General features: G+C 40.2%; 1 protein-coding gene across 3 annotated transcripts in view; it reads right to left on the bottom strand.

The window, feature by feature from the left end:
* Positions 1 to 15692, bottom strand: part of mib1 (MIB E3 ubiquitin protein ligase 1) — a 187280-nt gene that overhangs the window by 89907 nt on the left and 81681 nt on the right. The window lies entirely within an intron of this gene.

Below are 15692 nucleotides of genomic sequence, written 5' to 3' on the forward strand. Positions count from 1 at the left end.
ACTGCATTAAATTTAAAATGCTGCTCTTTTCACCAGATTTCAAATCTTGAAACAGCATATTCAGACAGAGTATAAGAAAAACAAAGAAAAATTGTTTAGTTTGCATATCTGGAATCAGAAATGGTAGCTCAAATGTACTCCGGCAAATTTATTTGTGGTTCTACAGCAGTACCCTTGAACATCCTTTTGTCACCTTCATAGAGGTACTCTCATATCTGCAATGCAGTTACAGCTACTGACTGACATGAGTTGAACAGTGCAGTCATTACTTAGAATAGGAACTAAATTCAGCACATCAGGGAATTAGATGAGTAGTGAATGCAAGTGGGTAGAAGGGAAAACAGTGGGTTTGAGACTCAATGTTAAACAAAAGGCCAATGTTAAACAAAATCCAAGATTTCAAGTAAAAAGCAAAAACAACACTGAGTTCATGATGCACATCATCATTAATGCACAAATCAGTCAGCAAGTTCAGATTAAGAGGAAAAACATCAAGTTATGAATCGCGTAAACTTACTGGTCAATTTATGAGGCTCCGCCATTTGCATCTCACAAGCAGCCACTAGCCCTCAACCTCCCCTTTACTTTTATGAACTTTCTGGATTTGTACATTAAACTCAAATTAAACTCACTGCAGAAAGTTAGGGCTTGCATTAAATAGTATAGGTACCATTTTAATAATATTATAATTATTCATTAAATATTAATGAACTAAGGCCCAGAAAGTGCTGTGTCTCATCCCTGCTTGCACTATTTCTTTTGAGTTGTGTTTCAATCATGATATTTTTCTGTCTTTACCTATCTTCCTGTTCTTGATTTGCTTCTCTAATTCACCATCTTCTGTTATCCCTCTTTTTCTTTCAATCTATAAATCTCATTGACAAAGGATATAGGCAATTTGTCCCATCATTCACTATGGTCCCAGATGCCCCATTGACCTCACCATGCAATCATCAGCTCGCACATCCAGTAACTTAAAGGGCAAAAAATTGTTAGGGCTGATTGGTACTGGAAATAATCTAACTAATGCGTACACTGTGAGATGCCTCCCTCCGGCAAAATTTGACCCATTAAGGGAGTTACAATAATGATATACAATTTTCAAACTTACAGATATGGTCAGGTTTATTCTGCTTTAAAGGCATTGCATTTTCATAGTACACCAATAAAGTGTTTATAAGGTTTGAAGAACCTATTCCAGTCTCAATTAAATTGACTGACTGGTTCAATTAGTACATTCCACATGTACATAATATACATGCAAAGGATGAAGTGGTAAGCTAGACAGATGATAGCAATTAAAAAGCAAACATTTAACAATAAAAATAAGTTTCTATACAAACAGTAAGATCAAGTAGATTAGAAGAATGATAATAGCTTTACAGATATTCAAAAGGGGTGATAAGTACCAACTACATACCTATTAGTCTTCGATCCTATGTGAAATAAGGTAATCATAATCAGGTGTGCATCTGAAGATCACCATACAATATTAATTTAATTAAACACAAACCAATATGGATTTAGAAGGGTAAGATCTTGTCTAGCCAATCTCCTTGATAAAATTATAAACCAAGTCAGCTGTGGCAAGTGCTACGATCTGATGTATCTAGATTTCCTGAAAGTATTTGACACAGGTCCAGGCAAAGGTGAATCCCCAAATTGTGGGCATTCAGGTTAATGAGAAATTTGCAGAAGATAGAAAACAACTGGCACTTAAAGGAACTTGCATCTTTGGTAAAAAAAGTGGGGTTCCCCAGGAATCAGCGCTGGGACCATTGTTTTTTTCTAATTTGTACCAGTGCTTTGGATTCAGAAAGTCAATGCAAATTGGTTAATTTTAAAAACAAATGCCAAAGTAGGAGGGCCAGTGGAATTGGGAAAGGAAGCTCAATAATTACAGAATGAGTCCATCAAAACAAAATGAACAGTCCAACAGATGATGTCTGATCTTGACATATAAAGGGCTAAACAGAATGAAAAAATGGAATTTCATTTGTGTAGCACTTCTCACAAATTCAGGACATCCAAAAGAACTTGATAGCCAACTAAGTGTTTTTGAAGTGTAGTCACTGTTATGATGTAGGCAAACAACAGCCAGTTTGCGCACATATTTACCACCAAATAAACTGTTTTACTAATTTTGGTCGAAAGATAAATGTTGGCCAAGACACGGAGAGAACTGCCCATTCTTCAAAGAGTGCCATGTAATCTTTAACTGTCGATCAGAGAAGGCAGATCAGGGTTCTGTTAACATCAGATCTGAAAGGTACATGGAAGTATCAGCCTATATGAGGGGCTCTAGTCTGGAGTGTGTGGCTTGACCATCTGGCTAGAGGTGTCATTGAGCCAAGGATGACTTCTTTAAAAGATTAATATCAACGTTAACAGAAAGTCATATACATGTTCCCACTAAGCTGCACAGCAGCACAACAGCCTGCAAGGCACTGCGCCGGCTTTGCTCCATGATAAATTATGTGTGCACACAGCTGTGCAAAAAATTCAAAGGAATCGTGCACTGAAAAATAAAGGGTTGCACACAACAAATACATTTTCAAGGAAGCATTGGTGGTATGCACTCATGTCATGCAAGACATAACACCTCAAAACACAAATGGATTGGATTTGACTGGAGAGATCCTGAAGGGATGAAGAATGATGAAAAATGGCTAGCATGAAAGATGTTGAAATAGCCAAGAATGAAGTTGGAGAGTTTTACAAGATTCAGGGCTCAATGTGTTCAACCAATATAAAACAGCAAAGTCAAGAGAATATTGAACTATGTTACCAAAAACAATAAAACCCAGTCGAATATAGGACAGCAGCTGATGTGTTTAAAACTTCAAATTGTTGGCTACAATCCTGGATATTATAATGGTAATAATGGCAGTTAGAAGGTTGAACATAAATGCACCAAATAGCCTTCATTCATTCTTAACTTTTCCTATGTTCTTTTAATTGACTTTGCATAGTGCAATTCAATAACGATTTATTGATATTACACAACATTCATCTCAACCCATTACTCCTATGATCACTGGAATCGGAATACCACATACAGCATAAATAGAGGGTGCAGGCAGCAAAACCAATCCTGAGGATTTTGATGTGAGCCCTTCTACACCAGTATCAATACACAACTTGTTTCAAATAAATAATGTCAATGATGTGTTCAGTGTTAAGTTATAACTGTAAGTAACAGAGTAAACTGGTACAGAAGGTGGTGCAGAAAAACTGTAGCATAGTTTAAATTAGTAAAAAGTATTTCTAATAAACTACGGAGAGTGCATATTACGGGGTCACAGGTTTAAACTAGTAGATGGCAAATTTAGGACCTGTATCACGAAAAAGTGAAGAACACCTGGAACATCCTCCCACAGGGTGGAAGAATGACAAGACGTTCAGTTAGGTAAAAATTGAATGTTACAATAAAGATAATCTAGTAATTTTCTAGATGGATTAGCCTAGATGAGCTGAATGGCCTCTCACATCCACAATTATTTTGTCTATTCAATAATCCTGCACAGACCTAAAAACTGAATCACGAATAATTAATAACTCAAATTGGAGGCATTTGAATTACAGTGCTACACACATATCAGTTGCACAAGAACAACAACTAATGACAGGGGCCTTCAGCTAGCACAAGAGGAGAAGTGATGGAAGATGTTATGACAGGAACAAAAATCTCACTTTTTCTGGAATAAAAAGGAAAGTTTTTGGTGATGAATTAAGAGACAGGCAAAAAATAGTTAGACTATGCAATATAGAAGACAGAGTGCTCACAAGCACAAGGGAGAAGGACAGGAGGGCAGAGGAGAAGAGTAAGGGGAGGGTGAGAGGGCGGAGCGAGGGGGAGGGCGGAGCAAAGGGAGGGCGGAGCGAGGGGGAAGAGAGGGGGGAGGGTGGAGCGAGGGGGGAGGGCTAGCCATGGAGATGGGGGGTTGTGCACAATGTCACCACAGAAGGGGGCGCACGCTAAGGTGCCACAGACCGAGAAGCACATGAGGGCACTGAGGATGGACGCAGTAACAATTGGTATAATCCCGCAAGGTAAAACATATGTACATTGATCAACTCAAATAGCAAAACTGAGTTATCCAATGTTGGTTATCCTATTAAAATATAAATTTTGAACTATATAATTTGTTTTAAAAACCACTTCCTTTTATGAATAATTATCTGAGTATTCATAATTGAGAATCATAATAAATTGTACTGTTGATAGTCGTGTACAGTTTAAAACAAACATGACAAATCTATAAATTCAACAAAGATAAACAGCAAATTAAATGAATGCATATATTATGCGTCATTAATAACACTAAATGAAAATCAGTTTCACTGCAAAAACTACATTGCAAATGTTCAAATTCACAAGAAGACTCTCCCATAACCTATTCTGAACTCAGTTTTCTCTTAACACTAGCTAGTACAAAGTTAAAAAGTAGGTTTTCAACCAGCTTAATGAACCAATATGGAGGTAACACATAGTATAGCAGCTGGTACAGATGCACTGCACAAAGTTCATTCAGCTTTGTCTCTGTCTTCACTAAGGAGAGGGATGATGCAGACATTTTAGTTAAAAAGGAGTGTGAAATGTTAGATACAATAAGCTAAATGAGAGAGCAAGTACTGGAGGAACTGGCATCCTTGAAGGTAGATAAATCACCAGGGTCAGATGGACTGCATCCCAGGCTGTTGAAGGAAGCCAAGGAGGAAATAGCAGATGCTCTGAGCATCATTTTCCAATCCTCACTAGATACAGGCGAGGTACCAGAGGACTGGCGGTCTGCGAACATTGTACCATTATTTAAAAAGGGTGCAAAAGATAGGCCAGAAAATTATAGGCCTGTCAGTCTGACTTCGGTGGTGGGCACATTATTGGGAAACAATTCTGAGAGACAGGATAAACTATCACTCAGAAAGGCACAGATCGATCAGGGATAGTCAGCATGGTTTTGTTAGGAGAAGATCGTGTCTTACTAACTTAATAGAATTTTTTGAGGAAGTAACAAGGGGGATTGATGAGGGTGGTGCAGTGTATGTTACTACATGGATTTTAGTAAGGGATTTGACAAGGTCCCACATGGCAAACTGGTCAGGAAATTGAGATCTCATGGGATACAGGGGAAGGTGACAGGTTGAATCCAAAATTGGTTCAGTGACAGGAAGCAAAGAGTAATGGTCAATGGATGTTTTTGCAAATGGAAAACAGTTTCCAGTGGTGTTCCACAGGGATCAGTGTTGGGGCACTTACTGTTTGTTGTATATATTAATGAGTTAGACTTGAATGTGGGAGGCATGATTGGGAAATTTTCAGATGACACAAAAATTGGCTGTGTAGTTCATAGGGCAGAAGATAGCTGTCGACTCCAGGATGATATCAATGGTTTGGTTGAGTGGGCGGAGAAGTGGCAAATGGAATTCAATCCAGCAAAGTATGAGGTAATGCATTTGGGGAAGACAAACAAAGCAAGGGAATACTCAATAAACGGGAAGTTATTGAGAGGGGTTGAGGAAGTGAGAGACCTTGGAGTGCATGTCCACGGGTCCTGAAGGTGGCAGGACATGTGGACAAGATGGTCAACAAAGCAAATGGAATGCTTCCTTTTATTGGGTGAGGTATTGAATACAAAAGTAGAGATGTAATGATGGAACTATATAAAGCACTGGTTAGGCCACAATTGGAATTTTGTGAACAGTTCTGGTCATATTACAGGAAGGTCATAATTGCTCTAGAGAGTGTGTAGAGGAGATTTACAAGAATGTTGCCAGGGCTTGAAAATTGCAGCTATGAGGAGAGATTGGATAGGCTGTGATTGTTTTCCTTAGAACAGAGGAGGTTAAGGGGTGACCTAATCGAGGTGTGCAAAATTATGAAGGGCCTAGATGGGGTCGACAGGAAAGACTTGTTTCTCCGAGCTGAGGGGTCACTTATTAGGGGGGCATAGATTAAGGTGATTGGTAGAAGGATTAGAGGAGACATGAAGAAAAACCTTTTCACCCAGAGAGTGGTGGGTGTCTGGAATTCACTGCCTAAGTTGGTGGTTGAGGCTGAAACACTCAACTCATTTAAAAGATATCTGGATCTGCACCTAAAGTGCTGTAACCTTCAAGGCTATAGATCAGGTGCCGGAAAGTGGGATTAAAATGAGCAGTTAGTTTCTTTTTTCTCTTTTTGGCCAGCACAGACACAATGGACTGAATGGCCTCTTTCTGCATCGTAGCTTCTCTCTGGTTCTTTGCTATTCTTCCTTCACTCAAGTAAAGTGTGCTCATCACCTCAAGTTCCCACTTTCTTTTTGCAATCTTCTACTTACATTTCCTTGCTCATATATTATTTTCCTATAATTTTCTTTCAGTTAGGAATCTAATTTTTTCTCCAATCTCCACTTTTTGTTGCAGCTTCTGGTTTTAATATACCCCATTCTACTCCTGATTGGGCTGCATTTAACCTAATTTAAAATATCTTCCACTGCTGAGTAGCTGTTTGATTGGGGGGGAAAAAGATGACAATTCAATTTATGTACTACTGAAACATGCAAGTTTTCAGCCATTTGCTGCATCCTTTGCTGCATTTTCACTGTATGGTCAGTATTTCTCAAATATTGTCTTTTCTTCAAGTCACTTATTTGACCATTTCTTTATTACTTAAAGCCAACCTAATACAGGGTCCCACCTTGTAGACATACAATATAATAGGATACAAATTTTGCTAGATTCAAGAATTGTCCCCATGGATTTCTAAAATTGCATTACTGCTTCATAATGTAAGAAAGGGGAAAAGAGATAAACGAGGCACCTATAGGCCCATCCCCATCAACTCATCAGTTGTGGAGAAGCTACTCAAATATATCAGACTTTAATAAAGTGCTGAGAACTTGGGCACCATGATGCAATCAAAGCTTCACAGTGATAAAAAATGAAAGCAAGATAACTGCTGAAGAATGAGCGAAGGGTGTCAAAAAAGCATTGCTATTAAAAACAAAATTGATTAAAATGTTAAATACAGTAACTGACGACTGTTATCTTAGCTAGAGGGAAGCTTCAGAGAGAACAGCTCTACAGAGAGACTGCATGCAGGTTCATTTTCCCTGCCATTCTTGTCATTAAATAACAGGTATTGTGTGACACAAAGCCACTATACCTGTAACATGAAAAACTTTCAGAGCACCACCATGTATATCATGTAAATCTGGACATTTTTATTATGGAATTTCTCAAGCGATGAGGGTGACATGCAAGTTTTAATTAAAGTGCACATCCAGTGTGGTGAACTTAACATACAAATAACAACTTGAATTTATATGGCACCTGTAACATGGCAAACATCCCAAGAAACTTCAGAGGAAAATTAACTAAATTTGATATTGAGCCACATGGGAGCAGAATATTATGCCTCTCTTTCCACCCACCCCCACCAGGTGGATTTGCAGGCAGGTTGGGTCTGTAAAATTCTGCAGATGACTTTCCCGCCACCTAACCGCCTGTGCCATGATTTTACAAGTGGCCGGTGATGCCTAGAGTAGCCCACCTGCTCTCACCCAAATTGATGCCTTTATGGGTGCTTAGTGTTTTGGCTCCAATTTTTGCAGCCTGCGGGAGGAGCTGGGGGACAGTGGGGGGGATACCTGGCAGGGTAGCCTGCTCAGGCAGGAGGGAGGGGTGCCTCCTTCACAGGCTCCTTTTTGCACCACACACCCACATCCCTCCTCTTCCCGCCTGGTTTTTAGACTCCCCCACCTCCCCAATCCTGCCCCATGGCATCCACTCATGCTTGACCGGGACTGAATGCAGTCCCAGCAGATGCCACTGCTCCCAATGGCACTGCTGGAACTAGGGAGCAGCCAGCCAATCAGATGAAGGACAGCTCTCTGAGGCAGGACTGTCTCCCCAGATTCCTTTTTTTTTGGGGGGGGGGGGGGGGGGGGGGGGCAGAAGGAGGAGGAGTACACCCACCTCTAGCCAATTAACACTCCTCAGAGAATTCAACGGGGAGGCAGCCATCAGCAGCAGGCCTAAGTTCCCCAGTGACTTTCTCAGTGGTGCCCAAGGAGATATTAGGAGAGGTAGGTTTGAAGGAGCATCTTAAATGAGGGAAAAGAGACAGAGAAGATTTGTGACAGAATTCCAGAACTTTGGGCCCAGGCAGCTGAAGGCACAATCACCAATAGTGGAGTGTTTAAAATTGAGCATGCACAAGACGCCACAGTGGAGAAGCAGAGATCTCAAGAATTGCAGGGCTGGGCAAGGTAAGAGAGATGGTGAGGGGCGAGGCCATAGAAGGATTTGAAAACAAGGATGAAATAAAGTAGATGAAATATTTTAAAGCATCCAAGAAACTTAAAACTAATTTCCATAAATCATAACTGAATATGATTTTAAATAAAAAAAATTAAAACTAATAATTTCCTGCTGATTCCAATCACCTTGAGATAAGCTGTTTTTTCCCCAAGCACAGCAGGCAAGCAGCTGCCCAATCAAAGACAACAAAGTGCTTTTAGCCTCTGTTCACAAATGCCAGAATTTATAAGACAGTTATGTTTTAAACTGTCTCTTTTAATTTAAGGTAAAGCAGAACATCCTAGAATAGGGCAAGGTGAAATCATATTGAACTCTGCCCGGAGTCAGGTCCATGTGATTTGTCTCTCATGGGGTCAGAAACCCAGATCGAAACCCATAGAAATTCAACTGCCAGTTTTCACACCTTGACACCAATGAAGGGCAGCAGGCTTTGTTGGGCACCAACCCTCAGACTCAGATAGAGATACTTGGAGAGGAAAATCAAAACAGCAGTTACTATGCCAAGCAGAGGGAAAGACTGTTTTTGTGTTAATCACCAAGAAGAATATAAGTTCCATCTCTTCAAAGATCAGGGATTCATCAGAGGGTGCCTTGCTACTGGAAGTCAGTTCGATGATACTCAGGAAAATGAGTGAGGCTACTTTCAAAAGGGACACAGGAAGACTTGCCCTGTTGTGGCAGGGAGAAGACAACCTGTCGAACAGCTGGATAGACTTTACAAGGCTACAAAGCTGCTGAGTGTGGTGTAACATAGAAATGTGGCATGGGATTTTCAGTTGATGGGCAAAGTACCTTTCCTGTAGTTTAGTGTATTTATTGCTTACTAAGTAACGTTTAGTCGATGTTGATTTTAGTTTGTTTGTCACAGTAACTCTTAAAACATGAGATCTTGTTGTGTGATTCTTTCCGTTGGTCATTGGGACATTCCTATCTCTTTTTAAAAGTTATCGATCTCTACGGGGATTGTAACACCTCTTATTACTCTTAGAATGTGCCCATGTGGTCAAGTTTCCCACAATAAGCAGTTGAGCAGTGAGACTAGCTGGGGTATGGAAGTCAAAATTGTCCTGCTAATCTAGACCACAATACACATGAGCAAAAGGTACCACCTCATCCATATATAATGTTATTGAGTGCAGCTTCGATCAAACTTTGAAGTGTCAAATATAGAAATTGTTGCATTTAGATTGCAACTTTAAATGTAGCAAAATGTCTCAAGGTACTTTACAGGAGTGCAATCAGACTAAAAAATCAATACTAAGTCAAAGAATCACATTATGACAGATCACCAGAAGCATGGTCAAAGAGGTAAGTTTTAAGGAGTGTCTTACAGGAGGAGAGAGTGACCAGGTTGAAAGAGAAACTGCATAACTCAATGGAGAGCACAAAGATCTCAAGAACTGCAGGGCTGGACAGGTATGAGAGATGGTGAGGGGCAAGGCCATAGGGGGATTTGAAAACAAGGATGAAATAAACTAGATGAAATATTTTAAAGCATCCAAAAAACTTAAAGCTAATTTCCATAAACCATGACTGAATATTATTTTAGATGAAGGCACAGATACCAATGGTGAGGTGAAGGAAGTTGGGTTGCACAAAAGACCAGAATTAGAGGAGCACAGAGCTGTCAGAGGGTAGGGCTGGAGGAAGAACAGGGAGGTAGAGGCAATAGATTTTAAACACAAGGATGATAATTTATTTAATGGTTCGCAGTCACTTAACACCCCCAACATGTGCCAATGAGCACAGAGGCGACAGATGAACAGGGCAAGTTATGACATGAGTGGCTGAGTGTCAAATAGGTTGACGTTTAAGGTACATAAAAAGACAGTTATTACGCATGATTTTCCTCTAACATGGAACTGTGATAGTTAAACCTTCCAACCTGAAAACTTATCACAGTAACAAAGCTCTACTCTGGTATGTGATTGCAATTAGATTTTGCTCAACCTCAGCATAGCACAATAATACATATTCAATTACATATTTAGTCCTCCTGTTGTTGTAAAACATATCATCCATTTGACTGTGAGGGACACCATGGAAGATCCCTGATAGAAACTGAAATAATTTACATCTTCACATGCAGTCTTGGGACTAAAACTCATAGGCCCATATTTTACGGTCAACAGTAAACCGACAGCGCTCACCGCTGACCTCAAAGAAAGTTTCCACCAGGATCCAGAGATTTCTGTAGCATTGATTTCACATTTTCAAACATCCGCTTGAATTTGGCGCCAAGTCAAGCAGATCACCAACCATCCAGCAACACTGATATCATCAAGCAGGCTAAGCAGCCAATCACACAGAGGTATTCGCAAAGAAAAAACCAGGAAGTTTAAAGGGAAAAAATGGCTGAATTTCTTCACTTTTAGACCATAAGATGTGGGCCATTCAGCCCATCGAGTCTGCTCTGCCATTCAATGAGATCATGGCTGATTTGATAATCTTCAACTCCACTTTCATGCCTTTTCCCCATAACCTTTGATTCCCTCACCGATTAAACGTCTATCTATCTCAGCTTTGAATATACTTAACGACCCAGCCTCTACAGCCCTCCATGGTAAAGAATTCCACAGATTCACTACCATCTGAGAGAAGAAATTCCTCATCGGTCTTAAATGGGTGACCCCTTGCTCTGAGATTATGCCCTCTGGTCCTAGACTCTCCCACAAGAGGAAACAACCCCTCAGCATCTACCCTGTCAAGCCCCCTAAGAATCTTATGTGTTTCAGTAAGGCCGCCTCTCATTGTTCTAAACTCCACTGAGTACAGGCCCAACCTACTCAATCACTCCTCATAGGAAAATCCCTCCATACCCAGGGTCAACCTAGTGAACCTTCTCTGGACTGCATCCAGTGCCAGTATATCTTTCCTCAGATAAGGGAACCAAAACTGTTCACAGTATTCTAGATGTGGTCTAACTAGTGCCTAGTATAGTTTTAGCAAGGCTTGCCTATTTTATACTCTATTCCCTTTGAAATAAAGGCCAACATTCCATTTGCCTTCCCTAATACCTGAACTTGTATGCTAGGTTTTTGTGATTCATGCATGCAGACCCCCAAATCCCTCTGTACTGCAGCTTTCTTCAGTCTTTCTCCATTTAAATAATATTTAGCTCCTCTATTCTTCCTGCCAAAGTACATAACCTCACATTTTCCTACATTATATTCCATCTGCCAAGTTTTTGCCCACTCACTTAACCTGCCTATATCCCTCTGTAGACTCTTTCTGTCATCCTCACCGCTTGCCTTCCCACCTATTTTTGTGTCATCCGCAAACTTGGCAATAGTACATTCACTGATATTCATTAATATATATTGTAAATAATTGTGGTCCCAGCACTGATCCCTGTGGCACTCCACTAGTTACAGGTTGCCATCCTGAAAATGCCCCCCTTATCCCAACTCTGTTTTCTATTCGTTAGCCAATCGTCTATCCATGCTAATATACTACCTCCAACACTATGGGCTCTTATCTTATTAAGTTGCCTTATGTGTGGTACCTTATCAAACATTTTTGGAAATCCAAATATATTACATCTACTGGTTCCCCTTTATCTATCCTGCTTGTTACCCCCTCAAAGAATTCTAACAAATTTGTCAGACATGACTTCCCCTTCATGAAGCCATGCTGACTCTGCTTGGTTAGATTATGCATTTCTAAATGCTCTGCTATCACATCCTTTATAATAGACTCCAAACACTTTCCCAATAACAGATGTTAAGCTAACTGGCCTATAGTTACCTGTTTTTTGTCTCCGCCCTTTTTGAATAAGGGCGTTATATTGGCAGTTTTCCAATCCTCTGGGACTTTTCCAGAATCTAAGGATTCTTGGAAGATTACTACCAGTGCATCCACTATCTCTGCAACCCATCAGGTCCAGGGGGCTTATCGGCCTTTAGCCCAAATAGTTTCCCTAGTACTTTTTCTCTAATGATAGGTATTGTATTTATTTCTCCCCCCCCACTCCTTTTGCCCCTTCATTTAGTATTTTTGAAATGCTATTTGTGTCTTCTACCATGAAGGCTGATGCAAAGTATTTATTCAACTCCTGTGCCATTTCCTGGTTCCCCACTATTATTTCTCCAGCCTCATTCTCTAAGGGGCCTATGTTCACTTTGGCCTCTCTCCTCTTTTTTAAATATTTAAAGAAGCTGTCCATTTTTATATTACTTGCTAGTTTACCCTCAAAGTTTATTTTCTTCCTCTTTATTAGTTTTTTGGTTGGCTTTTGTTGGCTTTTAAAACTTTCTCAATCCTCTGGCTTACTAGTAATCTTTGCCACATTGGATGTTTTTTCTTTCAATTTGATACTTTCTTTAAATTCCTTGGTTAATCACGATTGGTTTATCCCCTTCCTAGAATCCTCCTTCTTCACTGGGACATAGATTTGTTGTGAGTCATTAACTATTTTCTTAAACGTCTGCAATTGTTCATCACCGTCTTTTCTGCTAAACTCCTTTTCCAGTCCACTCGAGCCAACTCTGCCCTCATTCCTTTATAATTATCCTTATTTAAGTTTAGCACAGTTGTTTCCAACCCAAGTTTCTCACTCTCAAACTGAATGCTAAATTCTACCACGTTATGCTCAGTTTCCTCGGGGATCTTTTACTCCAAGATCATTTATTAAAGCTGCCTCATTACACATTACCAAATCCAAAATAGCCCAATCCCTGGTTGGATCCACAACATATTGTTCTAGGAAACTGTCCCGAATACACTATGAATTCTTGTTCGTGGCTTCCTCTGCCAATTTCATTTTCCCAATCTACATGAAGATTAAAGTCACCCATGACTGATGAATTGCCTTTTTTACATGCCCTCATTATCTCCTGATTTATTCTCTGTCCTACAGAATAGTTACTGTTAGGGGGGCTTTAGACTACTCCCACCAGTGTCTTCTTCCCCTTGTTATTTCTTACTTACACCCATATGGATTCTACATCTTCCAATCCAAGATCATTTCTTGCTATTGTACTTATTCCATCTCGTACTAACAAAGCTACCCCACCACCCTTTCCTTGCTGCCTGTCCTTTTGAAAAGTCACATACCCCGGAATATTTAGTTCCCAGCTTTGATCTCTTTGTTATCTTTCTATAATGGCTACTGTCCATTAACCTCTATTTGTGCCATTAATTCATTTATTTTGTTCTGAATACTATGTGCATTTAAGTAAAGAGCCATTAATTTTGCCTTCTTACCAATTTTTCCCCCTTCGACCTTATTTACTGCTCTTTATTTTAATGTTTGTATACTCTGTCCCTTCCTGTCACACTCTGGGTATCATTACCTAAATAGCTGCCCTACAATGTTGCCATATCCTTTTACTTTGTAAGCCTATATACCCCTCTCGAGAACCCTTCGGCTCTCTATAGCGCTAGTTATTCGATTCGCCCCATGAACTGAAACCCATTCCTCCAACACCAATCTTTGAGCCACACATTTAACTCCTTGACTTTATTTACCCAATGCTGGTTTGCCCATAGCTCAGGTAGTAATCCTGAGATTATTACCTTGGAGGTTCTGCTTTTTAATTTAGCTCCTAACTATTCAACTTCTTTCAACAGAATCTCCTTTCTAGGCTTATCAATTTATTGGTACTAACGTGGACTACAACAGCTGGTTCTCTCCCCTCCCACTCCAAGTGCCTCTCCAGCCCTGAGGGGATGATGTCCTTAACCCTGGCACCAGGCAGGGAACACAGCCTTGGGGACGCACGTTCATGGCTGCGGAGAACAGTATCTATCCCCCTAATTCTATTGTCCCCTACCACTACTACATTCCTATTTCCTTCCCGCACTTTAATTGCTCCCTGTACCACGGTGCCATGGTCAGTTTGCTCATCCTGCCTGCAATCCCTATTTGAATTACATAATCTGAGGGATGTAACCGCCTCCTGGAGCAAAGTGTCCAGGTAACTTGCTCTGCGTCACCTTGGTGTCCAGCAGTTCTCACATGCTGCAGTAGCATCACCCGCCCTGCCATCACTATCGCATGTTATTTAATTTATTAATTAATTACTCTAGTATCCCTGCTCTTTACACTTTATTGTAATTAATTTCTTTTTACACCAGCATCGATCTTATACTTAACATGCTATTTTTAATAAAGAGAGAAAAAAAGACTAGAGACCTAAACACAAACTAAAGACCTTACTTTTACTTTCAAGGCTAGAAATACTCACCAATCCTACTCACCAATCAGCTGCTTTCCCTGCACTCGCATCACGTTGTTTCGTGACGTCACTCCGCCGCTGGTCTGACTGCAGATAGGCCTCTCGATCCGCCCTTTTATCCTCTCCAGCTCACCTCTCGCTCAAAATATACTATTTTGAGCCTTAGGAATAGAATAAACCTTAATCACTTACCAGGTACTCACCAATTAACCAGCTTTTTCTCCTGTAGCAGAGCAAGAATCAATTCCTGGAGACTGAAAATGTTTAGGCAAAAGCATAAGCTCCCCAGCTGTCCTCTCGCTGTTTCAAACTGTGAAACTCCCAGCTCTCCTCTCACTGCTAATTTTACATTTTACAGATAGAGAAATAACTGACTGAGGCATACACATGGGATTAAGGTAGAAGCTAAAATATCATTCACATTTTAAAATTAATTTGGTAAAAGTGAAAGTTCTCATCAGTTCAATGCTTTCTACTTGACTGTAGTCTGGGGGAACTTAAGCAGAGCACCCCTCTGAAGAAACACAGACTCATGGACAGCAACTTCTGGGTTTCCTTGTTGCTCATGTGCAGACTCGAGAAACTGCTATCCGTTTGAGAGGAATAATTACTCTTAATTACTTCTGCAAAATTTGAACCACCATGTTCAGCTCCAGATGTAGTACGGCACTGATCAACTTTTAGTTATAACTTTGAGGCAGAAAGACAGCATCAGGAACAGAATGTCAGTTTAACATCTCACTTCAAAGACAGCTTCAAAAATACAGCATTTCCTCAGAACTGCATTGAGCTGGTATCCTATATTGCACTAGGATCATAAAGTGGGGTTTGAACCCATGATGAGCACTGCAAACTTGATTCTGTAACCATGTAGTGTCAATGTCTGATAAATTAGATTGTTAAGGTTTGGTAATAGTCAATTACACTTGCTAATGTCAATTACATTGTTAAGGGAAACAGGTGATTTTGAACACAAAAGTAAGAGATAGCTGAGACACTGGGTGCACGTGGGAGTGTTGACACTGAACAAGGTCAATAAACACTCTCAGCAAGGAAAAGCTCTTGGTCTTAGTTTTGACTTCACCAACCAGCATGGATCCTACGGACATGTAATCCTTCCATACAATTTTGACAAATTCACAGCAATATTCAAAGATATTCAAATTATAATGGAGAAGTTGAAAGATATAGCTGTACAGACATATG

The sequence above is a fragment of the Cetorhinus maximus genome, chromosome 4, assembly GCF_964194155.1.
Source record: "Cetorhinus maximus chromosome 4, sCetMax3.hap1.1, whole genome shotgun sequence".
NCBI lineage: Eukaryota > Metazoa > Chordata > Chondrichthyes > Lamniformes > Cetorhinidae > Cetorhinus > Cetorhinus maximus.